At 41.6% G+C, this 15747-nt stretch overlaps 1 long non-coding RNA gene across 7 annotated transcripts; it reads left to right on the plus strand.

The window, feature by feature from the left end:
- The first annotated feature begins 3055 nt into the window (after positions 1 to 3055).
- LOC143102646 (uncharacterized) lies at positions 3056 to 14019 on the plus strand. 7 transcript variants are annotated; one of them, XR_012982615.1, is made up of 9 exons: positions 3056 to 3194; positions 4433 to 4505; positions 5021 to 5086; positions 11519 to 11569; positions 12933 to 13022; positions 13120 to 13212; positions 13341 to 13426; positions 13547 to 13689; positions 13858 to 14019. It is a non-coding gene; the product is annotated as an uncharacterized LOC143102646 (long non-coding RNA). The 7 variants fall into 7 exon arrangements; XR_012982618.1 differs by lacking the exon at positions 3056 to 3194 and adding an exon at positions 3210 to 3710; XR_012982616.1 differs by lacking the exon at positions 3056 to 3194 and adding an exon at positions 3847 to 3868.
- The last annotated feature ends 1728 nt before the right edge of the window (positions 14020 to 15747 follow it).

Consider the following 15747-nt stretch of genomic DNA (forward strand, 5'->3'; position numbering starts at 1 on the left):
TATAATTTCCGAAGTTCTTACTTTCTTGTTTGCAGTTCTGTTCTGTCCCTGGGTGTTTTCTACAGTTATCCGCCTTTTTCTTCTTTGATTTCTTGTTTTTTCAAAAAGAAAGTCAAAGTTTTTGCACTGTTTTTCAGGAGCTTGGTTGTTTTGCTACTGCTATAGAACTTTGGAACTTCGGAACTCAATACAATGCATCTCTCTCTCCGTCAGTGGGGCGCTGTGGGCACTGAGTGCCCTGCTGGCGGTGAGGCCTGAGGAGTCAGCATTTCTCTCCGGTCCGGTCCAGTAGTGCCCACCTATCCTCTCTCTCTCTCCTCCCCTCTCCTTTCCTCTTTCTCTCCTCACCTCTCTCTTCTCTCCTTTCCTCTTTCTCTCTGTCTCTATCTCCTCTCTCTCTCTCTCCTCTCTCTCTCTATCTCCTCTCTCTCTCTCTCCTCTCTCTCTCTGTCTCCTCTCTCTCTCTCTCCTCTCTCTCTCTGTCTCCTCTCTCTTCTCTGCATTATTCAGCACAGGCCAGTCACCACTGCAGTCCTTCCTTAAAAAACCCACACAGGATGCTGGACACCTCCCAGGGCCACAGGAAGATTCTCAATCAATAGATTACAATACTGCAGGGCACTGTGTGTGTGTGTGTGTGTGTGTGTGTGTGTGGTGAGAAGCCAAAGTATGGGTATTACTATGTCTGAAGTTGCAAACACAGATTTCTTTTCACCCCTTTGTCTCTCTTCCCACTCTAACTGTCCTTACTCTTTTGTCCTCAGCTCTTGTACTCCACTCTATTCTTAAACACACACACACATACACTCTCTCTCTCACACACACACACACACACACACACACACATACACACACACACACATTCACTCTCAAACACACACACACACATTCACTCTCAAACACACACATACACATTCACCTTTCTCTCTCTCTCTCTCTCTCTCTCTCTCTCTCTCTCTCTCTCTCACACACACACACACACACACACTCTTTTTCCCTCTCCTGAAGGCCTTGAAGGCCTTCATTAGATAAAAGGAAAACAATTTTGCAATTGCAATTATTCAGTGTAGCCAAGCATAGCTCTGTGTGACAAAGCAAATAGTATTTTATGCAGTTAGCTGTCCCCGCTACCGATACAGGGCAGGGGAAGGGAGCAGGAGCAATGCTTGGCTGCCTGTGGAGCTGGAGGGTTGGGGGGGGATTACTGATGGAGGGGAGATTGCCTGGGTGCTGCCACCACTGCTGCTGCCGCGGGTTCTCACCCCCAATCTCACCTGAGTGTGGGGCTCTCACTCCAAAGACAGAGGTGGGGGGTGTCTATGAGGAATGGATTCTGCATGATGGAGCATTGTGGGTGGTGGAATGCATTATCTACAAAGACCTTTACTTTCCCTTCAACTCTCTCTCTCTCTCTCTTTCTCTCCCTCTCTGTTTCTCTGTATCCTTGTGTGTGTGTGTGTGTGTGTGTGTGTTTGTGTGTGTGTGTCTGCATGTGTACGGGTGACAGCATGAAGGGGCACTACGGTGAATGATGCCATGGTAACGCAGAGCATTGCTATTATGTGGGAAATGATCAGCGGAATATTGAGGATGATTGACATGCTGTGTTGTGGATACCCAGTCAGTGGAGTCTACTTTCTCTCTCTCTCCCTCCCCCTCTCCCTCCCTCTAGTGAAGGGGATAGAAAAGCTCTCTCAGGGCCACGGACGGCGTATTCATCCTCTGCGTTCTGGCCAGCACTCATCGAGGCCAATCGATACAGTGGGATGTGGAGCATATGAGACCGACAAGAAATCATCTTGGTCGAAACGAGGGGTGGGGGGCAAAGATGGGGGGGGGGGGGGGGGGGGGGGTTTGGTGTGCGGCGGGGGGCGGTATAGTAGTGTTTTTTACATGCAGACTGTTTTTCCATCACCACACAAAGGATATGACTGATGCTTGTGGTTATGGCCAGTAATTCTAATGGTTATTGTGAGCACATCCACATCCATGTAATGAGGGGTCTGGAATTGCACAGACAAGCTGTGATGGGCTGCTACGTCCGACTAGTCATAATGGAAGTGCGTTGTTGCCATGTCCACAGCACTCAGCTGCACATCGGTTTGAGGACCAGTGCGGGGATCTGTGTGAGGGGTCATCTTTTTTCTTTGTTTGTTCTTCCCTTCCTTCCCTACTTCCTACCTTTTTCTCTTTCTTTCTTTCTTTCTATCTTTCTTTCTTTCTGTCTTTTCATCTTCTCTATCTTCTCGACAGAGATATTTAATAGGTCCATAGTTGTTGGACTGTGGTGGGCCTCCATCTTTTGCATAGTAAGTAGGTGAGCCATCACAATGTAATGGCATTCCACGGAATTCTCTTTGGCATGCCGCTGTGTAATCAGTATTCCAGGTGAGCCCGAGACAGATACAGGGTGTGTTCGAAACGGGAGACAGCTGCCTACTGCCTCCCTCCCTACATAGAGAGCTGTCTCACTAGACATGACTTTGGATTAAATGCATCTTTTAAAAATGAGCGTAGCACTCTAGAATCTTTAGTTAACACTACGGTATGACGTTAGCAAAGGCCTGACGTTAAACTAAATTAGCTTACGTAAGCTAGCAGGCTAACGGTATAAATAGTTTTACGGCCGGCAGATATATCAGACCAGACGCTATTAATAGTTACAACAATGGCATAATCAGATAGTAAGTTGTTTATTTTTCATCTCTTATCTACAAATCTAAGCAAAATAAGGTCACACAAATGACATTTTAAACAGATTCAGCAGCCATTACCGATTTCATCCGCCATGTTTGTTTACCTTTCACAGCTGTTTCAGACGTTGCCGCAAGGGATTATGGGTAGGAGGGAGCATGAAGTGTGCATCGATGCTGCCTCCAAAAATGACCGTTATTTGGGAATTCTAAGATATCTTAAAAGGCAGCAACTTTACCCGTTTGGAACACACCCACAGTCTTCTATATGAAATAGTTGTCAGAGAAAATGTGTATCCTGTATTGATTCTTTTCCCCCTGTCTGTGGATGGGCTTTCCAGGGTGCATTGTAAAGCCAACCCGATCACACTCGCCATGCGTATGATTCCGGACGCAAACCTGTGCACGCCAATGCGTACAGTAATGTACGCAATTGTCAATAATTCGCACATGCGCGATAGCCTGAAATAGGCTTCCTCGAGCTTGCAATGGTTTTCACAGGTAGGCTACAGTAGGCTAGCTTAAATCCTTTCATTTGCTCGTGTTTGCTATTGTTTCTGTTTCAAAATGTGTGTTTAAACTGCTACCCTATTTTAGTTGGATAACATGACCTATCACGCACATCTGTAGGATATTTAATATTTATTGGCGATAGTGTTTTGTTTTTTTAATTGGTATAAGCGAGCGTGCCTTTAATAGGCTACGAGCGAGCCTAATTTTAATAATAATAGCCTGGTAAAGCTGTAATATTTTAATTTGAGCCTTGTTAAACATCCGCGATATATTTAGTAGTTTGTTTGAGATTTGTGGACTGTTTGGAAGGTGACTGCTATAAAGTTCTCGGACATACTTTTTTAAAAAAGTGGCGAAAGTCCAGTTCAAATCGGAGAAATTTTCCATCACGTCCTATATTGATGTCATTAGTTTGCGACATAATTGTTCACTCCTCGGCTGCCGCAGCCCAGATGGATGCATAGGGATGGATGTTGTGGTCAGCCTTGGTAAATTGGTACAAAAGTATGTCTTTTTTCGTGGTCAGTTAAACTCCTGTTCTGCCTTGTTCGCTTCCAAGTTTTGCAAGTATAAGAAAACAAGGATCACGTCAATAGGCCTAGGTTTTAAGACAACAGCTGGCAGCAGTCTGCCTGCCCCTGTCTTACCATGCCGCCGGTGATGTAAGTAAGCAATGTCCCGTTTAATGTCAATATAACTTACTGTTCACCTTGATAGTTGGCTATTGGGTAATGTTTCCATTTTCTTTTCTAGTGTACTTTGATAAGAAAACGAAACATTTTCAATGATGGAATGGATCATTCTATACACATCGATGTTACATGCACGCAATGAAAAAGCTAATAAGCTAGCGCTGGCAATGGCAATAGGCAAACTTCATCAAAATGGACAGTTCAAAACAAACGTTGAATCTTATCATTCTCTGTTGCAGTACCTTAGAAGAGATGGATATTATAACAATATTGCAGTATTACTACAATATTTTCTTCAAATAAATCAACTGGCCGATACAATACTGCACTGAGGTAGCCATCTAGTCATGAGTTTGTGGTTATAGCTGTTGAGATGCCCAGCTGTTATGGGGAAACAAAAATAACATGGCACCAAAGAATTGTCTTGTTTACAGGGCAATCCATGTATTAGTGAACACATGATGATTTCCTGTGGCCCAGTGGTCAGATAAATAAATGAATGAATTATTGAAAAAAATATTCTTCCCCTTTCAGAAAGAAGCTGTTCTGATGTGTTTTCCTTTCCACCCCAAATCCCTATCCCACATAATTTGACCAGTGGTCCTTGGTATGTCCATCTTGCATTTGCATTGAACACATTCATATTTTTTATTTTCTTTCTCTCAAAATGTATTGCTCGGCATTCTTCGGACATTCGACTCTGGCAGTGATTGTAAGTTGGAAGAGGTTAGCAATGTAAGGAAGGGTATAGTACATATGATTTAATCTGGAGTGTTCAGTAGTATATATTATTTTAACCTGAGTGTCCAGTGTTCAGAAATCAGTCTTAGAATTAATATATAAGACTACTATAGAAATACTATAGCGTCTAGAATATTATAGAGGTATTACAACATCACAGAATTATGTTATGTTCCGCTTGTGTTGTCCTGCTGTGGCTGTCTGTTGTTGTTGTTGTTGTTGTTGTTCTGTGGTGTATGTGTTGTTGTGTGTGCAATTGTTGTGTGTATTTTTGGTGGGCTGATGGTTGTTGTTGACTGTTTTTGAAAAAAGAACACTAACTGTAGGCATAATTGCTCTTGGATGGGGATTTAAAGCAAGGTTCCTATTGATCTCCTTCAGATAATGTGGCCTCTTCATTTTCAACTGGGAAGGACCTGCATGGACTTGAGAATACAGAGCCAATCGGTATGTACAGTATTAGACACACACACACACTCACTCACTCACTCACTCACTCACACACACGCACTCTCTCAGAGGAATCAACGCTGTTACACCTATCCTGTAGATGTCAATTAATATGAATTAAGACATGTCACACCTTCCTATTTACTATGGTACATCATATTCAGAAAATACATAGTTTTCATGGCTGCAACTGCTTTGCCTTTGTGTTGGAGCTCAAAACATCAAATGCCCCATTCATTCGCCAATATACAAAATAGAAAAATAATTTTTTTGCAGACACAATGCTTTGCGTTACAGCTAGAGGGATGAAACTTTGCACACTCCATGTGGGTCATGTGCAGAAGGTCTGACTTGAATTTCAGTTCGTAGCTCCATGCTACCACCCAAAACTCCACCTCTGAAGTGGGAGTGGTCAACTTTTTTAAAGTTTTTCCTTCACAGTTTTTTTTGTTAGTGTCTCAGAGATCCCATTTTTGGAGCAGTTGTCAGGGGCCTCAAGGCGGTGCCGTTCGTCTTGGTCCCATCCCTCTAGCACCTAGCGTTACCGCGCCAGAAGAGAGAAACCTTGTACGTTTCGAACAGTTTATCTCCTTCCGGGAATAATCCACCGACTCCAAACTGAGCCTGGCTTGTTTGTGATGTCCCGTTGTTCAACATATTCTGATTTCATACTTATCAGACCAACAAAAGTGAGTTTTTTTGGCTAAAAATGTAAAAATGGCTAAACGTTAGCAATTCCACTGCTTTGTTATTTTGCATAGCAACCACCATATGTACCCTAGCAACACCGAAGCAACCACCTTAATTACCCTAGCAACACCCTAGCAACCATCTTAATTACCATAGGAACCGCTTGAATAATGTCAAGCTAGCAACCACTATAGCAACCAAGATGCTTACCCTAACAACCACCATAGCAACCATGTTATTTTGCATAGCAACCACCATATCTACCCTAGCAACACCATAGCAACCATTCAAATTACCCTAGCAACAACCTAGCAACCACCATAATATGACCATAGTAACCACCATAGCAATGCCATTACTGACCTGACCAACATATGTGTGTTTTTTGGCTAAAAATTGAAAAATGGCTTAATGTTAAATAGTCAAAAAATATTTTTTTGCAGACACAATGCTTTGCGTTACAGCTAGAGGGATGAAACTTTGCACACTCCATGCGGGTCATGTGCAGAAGGTCTGACTTGATTTTCAGCCTCGTAGCTCCATGCTACCACCCAAAACACCTCTGAAATGGGAGTGGTCAACTTTTTTTATGTTTTTCCTTCACAGTTTTTTTTGTGGGTGTCTCAGAGATCCCACCTTTGGAGCAGTTGTCAGGGGCCTCAAGGCTGTGCCGTGCCTCTTGGTCCCATCCCTCTAGCACCTAGCGTTACCGTGCCAGAAGAGGTAAACCTTGTACGTTTCGAACCGTTTATCTCCTAACGGGAATAATCCACCGACTCCAAACTGAGCCTGGCTTGTTTGTGATGTCCCGTTGTTCAACATATTCTGATTTCATACTTATCGGACCAACATAAGTGAGTTTTTTTTTGGCTAAAAATGTAAAAATGGCTAAACGTTAGCAATTCCACTTCTTTGTTATTTTGCATAGCAACCACCATATGTACCCTAGCAACACCCAAGCAACCACCTTAATTACCCTAGCAACACCCTAGCAACCATCTTAATTACCCTAGCAACCACTTGAATAATGTCAAGCTAGCAACCACCATAGCAACCAACATGCTTACCCTAACAACCACCATAGCAACCATGTTATTTTGCATAGCAACCACCATATCTACCCTAGCAACACCATAGCAACCATTCAAATTACCCTAGCAACAACCTAGCAACCACCATAATATGACCATAGTAACCACCATAGCAATGCCATTACTGACCTGACCAACATATGTGTGTTTTTTGGCTAAAAATTGAAAAATGGCTTCATGTTAAAGGAACACGCCACCCAAAATCAGTAGTAATATATGTTCTTACCTTAACTTTCACGAGTTGAGTCATACCTCTCCCGCGCCGGTAAGTGCACTCAAACGCTCTGTCGCGCGGCGCGAATGTGTTAGCATGTTGCTATGCTAGCGGGCTCTGCCGTGGCCGTAGAGAGAGGAACATAGCAGTAATCAAACACCTCCACATTATTAATATTATTAACACCTAATTGTAGATCCTATCCACCACAGAGTTTAGAATCCATGCTGGATCGACCCTCAGCCTCTCCCTCTCCTCTGAGCGAGAGAGAGGCACACACACTAGGGTCATTCCGTGTGAAATCACCCAATTTCAGCACAATTTGGCAGGTGACCCTCTCCGAAAAAATCTGAAAAAAATCACAGGTGTTTGAAGACCAAACCTATGCATAAATCTTAAATAGTATATCTGTATCACTAATGGTTCCAAAACTACAGCCCTTTGAAACTTCAAGTCATTTTAAGCATTGTGGTGAACAATCCTTTTTGTTCAACTTCCAACCTTATTGGCTCTTTTGGTATTTCACACACATTAGTGAAACTATGTGAATAGAAGTACATTTTCCTGTTGAATTAAAAAATCCAATCGGATCAGACGTATCTTGTGTACTTTCCCCTCTGCAAAGCTCTGAAAATGGCTATAAATTCATAATGTGAAAAGACATCATCATCTTTGAGGGCTTCTCATTCAATAAGTATGTGACACAAATTCATCAGAGTTTTTTCCTACTCATGTATGTATTATAAGGTCCTGTCCATGCATTAACTTTGGTTGTTATCATTATCATATTTTCAGAGCATTTCTTTAAAATTGGGCTTGATTTTCAAAAAGCCTGTTTTCATCTTCTCATTTCACCACGTGGACAGTTAACATGATTTTTTTTAATTTTCCCATATATCATTCTGAATGTGAGGATCATCTGCCCAAAATGTGGGCTTGTTGCTGAGTTTCTTCATTGAGATAAGATTTTTTACAAATATTGACTATAAATCCACTGAATTTGTACTTTATCTGCAGTACCACTTTGCACCACACGTGGTGCTCTTTTAATACAATGGAAGTCAATGGAAGAGTAAGAGAGTCACTTGTTTGCTGCACATATCCAATCTAAACACACAGTTTATGGTTCATAGTTAAATTGCTCCAAATAATTATTGCAACATGAACAACATACTACTCATACATACATTTTATTTAGAGAAAATAAACTGATCAAGTAAATTATACACTAAGACTGACTGGTCATCATACATGCAGCAAGAGGATTTAGCATAATTACCATCTTTGTAACGGGTTTTCTACACCAGCTTCAACCTATCAGTGCCTATGTGAGTACTTTAATAATTACTAGCCAGCTGGTTAGGCAAAGTCTATATCCATCGTCATATGCATGGGATGCAGTCCTCTGTGATACACAGACAAAGAGCATTAAGATGGAGATCAGTGCTTTGTCTCCATGTGATCTGGGAGTTGGAAAATGAATGTCATAAAGGAACATATTCAAGAAACAATGGTTTTCTAAAATTCAGTTCATCAAGGTATTTCACTTGATGAAGATGACCATGTGTGTTTCCATCACAAGTATTCATAACAAGGTTTGAGGACTCGTGGATCCAAGAGGCATTCGTAAAAAGATGATAACTCTTTAGTATTGATTTTTCTGCATCTGACAATGCACTGAATTTTAGAAACCCCTTTTTTACTTGAATATGTTCCTTTATTACATTCATTCTCCAACTTCTTTCCTAGATCACATGGAGACAAAGCACTGATCTCCATCTTGATGCTCTTTGTCTGTGTATCACAGAGGACTGCATCCCATGCATATGACGATGGATATAGACTTTGCCTAACCAGCTGGCTAGTAATTATTAAAGTGCTCACATAGGCACTGATAGGTTGAAGCTGGTGTAGAAAACTCATTACAAAGATGGTAATTATGCTAAATCCTCTTGCTGCATGTATGATGACCAGTCAGTCTTATGTGTGTATAATTTACTTGATCAGTTTATTTTCTCTAGATAAGATTTATGTATTGAGTATATGAGTAGTATGTTGTTAATGTTGCAATAATTATTTGGAGAAGTTCAACTATGAACCATAAACTGTGTGTTTAGATTGGATATATGCAGCAAACAAGTGACTCTCTTACTCTTCCATTGACTTCCATTGTATTAAAAGAGCACCACGTGTGGTGCAAAGTGGTACTGCAGATAAAGTACAAATTCAGTGGATTTATAGACAATATTTGTAAAAAATCTTATCTCAATGAAGAAACTCAGCAACAAGCCCAAATTTTGGGCAGATGATCCTCACATACAGAATGATATATGGTAAAATTAAAAAAAATCCTGTTAACTGTCCACGTGGTGAAATGAGAAGATGAAAACGGGCTTTTTGAAAATCAAGCCCAATTTAATAAAAATGCTCTGACAATATGATAATGTTAACAACCAAAGTTAATGCATGGACATGACCTTATAATCCATACATGAGTGGGAAAAAAATCTGATGAATTTGTATCACATACTTTTTGAATGAGAAGCCCTCAAAGGTGGTGATGTTTTTTACATTATGAATTTATAGCCATTTTCAGAGCTTTGCAGAGGGGGAATTACACAAGATACACCTGATTTGATTGGATTTTTTAATTCAACAGGAAAATGTACTTCTATTCACATAGTTTCACTAATGTGTGTGAAATACCAAAAGAGCCAATAATGTTGGAAGTTGAACAAAAAGGATTGTTCACCACGATGCTTAAAATGACTTGAAACTTGAAAGGGCTGTAGTTTTGGAACCATTAGTGATACAGATATACTATTTAAGATTTATGCATAGGTTTGGTCTTCAAACACCTGTGATTTTTTTCAGATTTTTTGGGAGAGGGTCACCTGCCAGCCACTGGGTGATTTGACACGGAATGACCCACTAGAGATGCGCTGATGGGCTATTATTTCAACCATAACTGCATTGCAAAACTTATCATCCATCAGCACCAAAGTTTGTTGCATTAGATCAGTCTTTCTAGAACAGGCAAGGGCTTTCTAGCCTCACGTCAGCAGCGCTGCATCACCCATATAGGCTAGCCTACATTAAAACAACGGATGGTGGGCGGGTGCGGTTTTGAAAATTGGTCAACAAACTTTGGTGCTGATGGATGATAAGTTTTGCTATGCAGTTATGGTTGAAATAATAGCCCATCAGCGCATCTCTAGTGTGTGTGCCTCTCTCTCGCTCAGAGGGGAGGGAGAGGCTGAGGGTCGATCCAGCATGGATTCTAAACTCTGTGGTGGATAGGATCTACAATTAGGTGTTAATAATATTACCACGCTAGGTCGAAGTACTCCCAAGTGCTATTGCGCCACACATTGTAGTTCTCCTGTTTATTCGCTTGGAAAATCGCCACGTTTCATGTTGTGTGACGTACACATTTTTATCAACTACTCGTGCAACTGTATTTAAGTAGGGAAAATGTGGAGGTGTTTGATTACTGCTATGTTCCTCTCTCTACGGCCACGGCAGAGCCCGCTAGCATAGCAACATGCTAACACATTCGTGCCGCGCGACAGAGCGTTTGAGTGCACCTACCGGCGCGGGAGAGGTATGACTCAACTCGTGAAAGTTAAGGTAAGAACATATATTACTACTGATTTTGGGTGGCGTGTTCCTTTAAATAGTCAAAAAATAATTTTTTGCAGACACAATGCTTTGCGTTACAGCTAGAGGGATGAAACTTTGCACACTCCATGCGGGTCATGTGCAGAAGGTCTGACTTGAATTTCAGCCTCGTAGCTCCATGCTACCACCCAAAACTCCACCTCTGAAATGGGAGTGGTCAACTTTTTTTATGTTTTTCCTTCACAGTTTTTTTTGTGGGTGTCTCAGAGATCCCACCTTTGGAGCAGTTGTCAGGGGCCTCAAGGCTGTGCTGTGCCTCTTGGTCCCATCCCTCTACCACCTAGCGTTACCGTGCCAGAAGAGGTAAATCGTGTACGTTTCGAACCGTTTATCTCCTTCCGGGAATAATCCACCGACTCCAAACTGAGCCTGGCTTGTTTGTGATGTCCCGTTGTTCAACATATTCTGATTTCATACTTATCGGATCAACATAAGTGAGTTTTTTGGCTAAAAATGTAAAAATGGCTAAACGTTAGCAATTCCACTGCTTTGTTATTTGGTATTGCAACCACCATATGTACCCTAGCAACACCCAAGCAACCACCTTAATTACCCTAGCAACATCCTAGCAACCATCTTAATTACCCTAGCAACCACTTGAATAATGTCAAGCTAGCAACCACCATAGCAACCAACATGCCTACCCTAACAACCACCATAGCAACCATGTTATTTTGCATAGCAACCACCATATCTACCCTAGCAACACCACCAGCATATATTTTCTAACAGTTTTACCTTTACATCCTGCAGAAGTTCAAGAGGGATCTCTCGTATGCAGTGCTGCTCCTTTGCCTCATCAAGGTGAGACATGTCTAACCTACAGTATATTCCACCCTTATGTTTGCTTAATCTCATTCTGGCATATGGTTTTATTAAGCACTAAAAACTACCTGCACTCGTCACGTCACTCTGAACAGTGATCTCATCCTGGCATATGGTTTTATTAATCACACAGAAGGGAGGAATATAACTTATTATAGCTTAAATCACATCTCCACACTACAGGCGTTCAAAAAATATATAATTTAGGCTATCTACGGTAGGTACGGTTATGGTAGGTATGGTTATGGATATGGTTTGCATGGCTGAAACTGCTTTGCCTTTGAGTTGGAGCTCAAAACGTATCATATGTGTACCTCGTTCGCCAATATGCAAAATAGAGCCATGTATAGATTTATGTCCTCCAAAGTTTGCAGGAAAGTGGGACATGTCCTATTGTATGTTAAATCACACCTACAACTGATCGATCGTATGATATGCAAAAGTCTGCAGGAAAGTAGGTCAGGCTTTCAGAATATATACAGTGGGACATGTCTCAATTCATGTTAAATGTTAAATCATTTTCTTCATAATTAAAGGTTTGAAGGGACAGAGGACGGTGGTGCAAAAGAGAAGGAGGGCCAGCCGGGCCTCGTGGAGTTCAATCAGTGGCAGGGTATTTTTTAGCCTGACAGTGTAGCTGTAATGTTAAAGTTGGTGACTTTGGAGAGCTAGACGGTAAAGATGTGCACCCGCTAATATTGGGTACAGTGAAGAAAGAAAGGGAGGGAGGCTGCTTTTAAAAGAGAGGTAAAGTATAATTTTTTTACGGGTGCGAAATCACGATAAATGACCGGCAAAACCCTACTGCTGAACAAACTAGCCATGAAGATGAACAATTTTTCAGCATGTTCTAGTTGGAATATAGTAGGCTAGAAGCTAATGTAATAGTGTTATTTGATGCGATATCCCGTGATATTTTAGAGGAGGCTGCGCTTCCCCTTTAGTCTTAGAGCAATCGCCTCTAGATTAGATCTATCGAAGATGACATTCAATGGAAGAACAATTATTTTAGTATGGTCACAATCTGGCCCTGAGTTTTGATACAAATTATATTGACATGGCAACACAAACCTAATTGATAATGGATTTTAAGGGGGGGGGGGGGTTAACCCTAGATTACGGTTCATTTAGGGCCAAAGTATCTTGAGGCCTTTTGGACCAATGACAGGAAGGCTGAGCTGCTGAACATATATACTCTATATATACACTAATAGGGGTGTGTCAAGTGGTATGTATAAATGAAAGTGGTGTTAAGGTTTGTTTTTGTGTCAATCCTTTCTTGAAGTTCAGAAAAGGAACCTTAACATTTGTTTTTAATGACACTGAGCGTACTGTCTTACAGATGCTTTGGGGGGTGAGAGGCCGTACGTTGACCCTGATATCAGTGGCACACATTGCCGGATGGCAATTGGCCGTCTGATAAAAGAACATGGTATGACTGGCATTCTATGTTTTCAATTTCCTTATTTAAAGATCAAAATGATGCAGACTACTGAATCTGATTACACTTTAACACCCTTCTATCTCAGCACTGAGTCAGGGTTTGTCTCGGCCTGAATATCTGCCACAACACAGGCCGCCTTGGTGGCCTGAGGAGTTGCCCTTTGCCTCAGCCAGTGACGGTACGTTAATATTGAATAACCAGCTATTACTGTTTCGACTGCATGCACACAGCTGTTGCAACATGATTTGACTTTAACTTTGTTTCTCACTATGGTCATTTTGATACACTTTGATGCATTTTTTAAAGGAAAAGGTGAAGGGCGTAAAGCTTTCACTGCTGAAAAGCTGAGGCAGGTGGTACACTCATACAATATATTGTATTACAATCTCCAGGTATATATACAATTGTATGAACCTGTCTAAAACCTTTTGCATACCAGTGTGTTTTACAGACTAAAACAGATTTGTACATACATATCTAACAATAATGCGCTTTTCCTTTAATCTGTTGAGCTGCAGCAATCTGTTGAGGCACCACCATCACCCCCATCACCAGCACCAGCAACGACCCCCCACCCACCCCCATGATGCAAGGGCGCTGGGCACCAGCAGCAGCATCACCACTTCCAGCCTTTAATGCAGATTTCAATCTCCAGGTATATATGTACAATTGTATCAAGCTGTCTAAATTGCTGTAGTTTTGCTTCATTCCTTAAAAACACAGAAAATACTTAAAAAGAGAAGGATGAATGATTTCAAGTGCAACCATTGTGTTTAAAGACATTTGTACATACATATCTAACAACGATGCGCTTTTCCCTTAGTCAGAGAATGTGCAGCAGTTTGTTGAGGCACCACCAGCAACAGTAGCAGTACCAGCTGCAGCTGCAGCTGTGTCAGTGGCAGGAGCAGCACCAACAGCAGCACAAACACCATCAGCACCACAAACACCCAATGCAATAACAATAAAGGCATTCATTCATTTACTCATTAGTCATTTTAGTTTGTATTACTACAGTCATTATTATTGTTGTAATCTCACATGTACTATGGCTACCATAATTAAAATTAGATAGATACATAGATAATGTGTCTTAATAGGCCTACAGTGAAAATACATTATATGTAGCCAACTGTTCCAGCAATTCAATTCAATTTCAATTCAAAAAACTTTATTTATCCCCGAGGGGCAATTTTTCTATGCAGTCATAGTGACATATAAGACATAACACAACATATAAGACATAACACAACATATAAGACAGGACAGACAAAGAAAGAATAGGACAGACAGGAGTGTAGGGGGGGGGGGGGGGGGTAGTCCCAGGAGATGGAATTGGAGGGGGCTTGGATTCAAGTTCAAAAGGCGAATAGCCTCAAAAGTAAAGGTGGCCTTCCTCCTGTTAGTCCTAGCCAGAGGACAGCGCAGACGCCTGCCAGAGGGCAGCCATTCAAAAACCCTGTGTAGGACATGGGTAGAGTCTTCTAGGATGCAGTAGGCTTTCCTTAATGTTGCCTTGTCGTGCAGTGATGTCAGAGACTGAAGAGGGTGGCCAATGATTTTAGAACATGTGTTCACAATGCTCTGGAGGTGTTTCTTATTTTTGACTGAGAGGGAGTGAAACCAGCACATGGATGAAAAGGTCAGTATACTTTCAATAAAGAAGTGTAAAAAATGCTAAGAATCTTCCTGTTCACTCCAAAGGAGTAAAGCTTCCTCAAGAAATACTGCCTCTGTTGACATTTTTTCATACTCACCTCTGTATTAGAGTCAAAACGCAGTTTGTCATCAATGATAGTGCCCAGATATTTGTATTCATGTACAACTTCCACTGGTTCCCCATGGATTGTAGTTTTAGTCCTGCTCCCTCCACGCATAGTGAAGTCAATAAACATCTCCTTGGTCTTTGTAACATTTAGCTCCAAAAATGAGCTATCACACCATTCCACAAACTCACTGAGGACAGGCCCGTGATCTTGGACAGAACCATGTAGCAGGGAAAGGAGAACAGTATCGTCAGCAAACTTCACTAGGTGACGATCAGCATGGCGGCTTCTACAGTCATCTGTGTACAAGATGAAAAGTAGTGGTGAGAGGACACAACCTTGGGGTGAGCCAGTGGACGTGTATCTGATGTCAGAGAACCTCTTGTTGACCAGCACCGTCTGTGTTCTTTGGGTCAGAAAGTCTGTAATCCACAGAATTAGCTGATGATCCAGGTTGAAATAGTCCATACGTTTTTTAGCCAGCATGTGAGGTTGAATGGTGTTAAAGGCAGATGAGAAATCTGCAAATAGGAGCCGGGCAAAAGAATTTGGGCTTTACATGTTCATGGCATTCAAGCAAGGAGGAAGATGCATGGGGTATGGATATTGGACATGCATATCCACTCCTAGGCTTATTCTCCTATACTCCCCCTGTAGCCTAGTAGCCAGCATTACATTTTACATTTAAATCTCTCACTTTGGCCTATGGGACACTGACTGGATCTGCTCCTTGTTATTTCAATTCAATGATCAAGATGTACTTCCCCAACCGCCATGCTGTCTTCTGATTACCATTTGTTCTGTCGACTAGGCCTACTCTCATGAACGCTAAATTCAAGACTTCCTCAGTGGTTCCATGTGGGTGCAATACGTTGCACACTGCTCTCTGTTCCTGTGATAGTTTACAGTGTTTTTAAAAGGCGTCTAAAGGCACATTTGTTCAACAT

This window comes from Alosa pseudoharengus, unplaced genomic scaffold, assembly GCF_046254945.1.
Source record: "Alosa pseudoharengus isolate Yale_2024_CS ecotype anadromous, Long Island Sound unplaced genomic scaffold, YU_APseudo_1.1 YU_APseudo_1.1_scf_4, whole genome shotgun sequence".
Taxonomy (NCBI): domain Eukaryota; kingdom Metazoa; phylum Chordata; class Actinopteri; order Clupeiformes; family Clupeidae; genus Alosa; species Alosa pseudoharengus.